This window comes from Lutra lutra, chromosome 2 (assembly GCF_902655055.1).
Source record: "Lutra lutra chromosome 2, mLutLut1.2, whole genome shotgun sequence".
Classification (NCBI taxonomy): Eukaryota; Metazoa; Chordata; class Mammalia; order Carnivora; family Mustelidae; genus Lutra; species Lutra lutra.
In genome coordinates, this window is record NC_062279.1 from 204804129 (window position 1) to 204805453 (window position 1325).

The following is a 1325-nucleotide window of genomic DNA, read 5'->3' on the forward strand; positions in this document are numbered from 1 at the left end:
CAACCACCTGGCTTTTGCCCTCTGCCTTCCAGCTGGGTTCAGCTAGGTTTTAGCTGAGATCTAGAGGGTGGGAGGACAAGGGGTCAGATTATTTGCTCCCCAGCACCCTCGTTACCAGTTCCCTGCAGGTGGGATATATCCCTTTAGGTTAGGGCTAAAGGCCCTAGTTCTGGTCAGATGGTCCTCTCCAAACAGCTGTCTCTGCCCCCGCCCCCCACCTTCATCTGGCTCCTTCAGGCCTGGGGATGGTTAGAGCCTCCCCTACTGCCAGCCCTGGGGTAATGCAGCATCCCCTGTTCTTCTAAACCCTACTCACAGCTCTATAAACTCCCCTCAGATTACCCAGTTCTGATGTTCCCTATCTTTTCTTCAAGGTCTGAACGAAGCATTCAACCTCGTCCTCACTCACTCTTAGCAAATGGCCTTGTTCGTTAGTTTTTACTGAGAAGGTTGAGGCCTTCCACCAGCTTTCTTGGCATTTCGCAAATGTCTGTGCCCCATCACTCCAGTAAGAGTGGTCCATGTCATGGCCCACGGCAACCTCTACTCCTCACTTCTGAGAGCACAGAACACATCTGGGAGCAGGGCTCCACCCTGTTTTTTTCTTACTCTGAGAACTTTCCATAGAGAACAAACTGATGGTTACCAGAGGGGGGCTGGGGGGATGGGTGAAATAGAGGAAGGGGACTGAAGAGTATATTTAACAGGGTGAGCACTGGGTGATGTATAGAACTGTTTGGTTGTTTTTAAAGATTTCCTTATTTATTTTAGAGGGAGAGCATGGTGGGAAGGGGCAGAGGGAGAGAGAGTCTCAAGCAGACTCCATGCTGAGTAGGGACCCCAACATGGGGCTCGATCTCACCACCGAGACCATGACCTGTGCCGAAACCAAGAGTCGGATGCTTAACCGACTGAGCCACGCAGATGCCCCTGTGGCTGTGTTTTGCATATGGAATGCGTCACAAATTTGCGTGTCATCCTTGCACAGGGGCTGTGCCACTCTTCTCTGTATTATTCCAATTTTAGTGTATGTGCTGTAGAAGTGAGCCCTCGAATTGTTTACTCACTGTACTGTACACCTAAACTAATATCACACTGTATGCTCACTGTATTGGAATTAAAACTAAAAAACTAAATAATAAAAAAAGGAACTTTTCTCCTTCATTGGCTCTTCTCCTTCCTTGCATACTTTAACTCCATTATGTATCTGATGTCTCCAAACTTGGTTTGATGCTATGACAACATTTTTTAAAAGAAGAAAGCATATCAATTTGTACTACTTTATCATTTTCGTGCAGGTAATTTTCAAATATATACTTGCTGTC

At 46.8% G+C, this 1325-nt stretch overlaps 1 non-coding gene across 1 annotated transcript; it reads right to left on the bottom strand.

Annotated features, from left to right (window-relative positions):
* Positions 1-943: 943 nt before the first annotated feature.
* LOC125094551 (U6 spliceosomal RNA) lies at positions 944-1050 on the bottom strand. The gene has a single exon (XR_007125571.1). It is a non-coding gene; the product is annotated as a U6 spliceosomal RNA (small nuclear RNA).
* Positions 1051-1325: the final 275 nt, after the last annotated feature.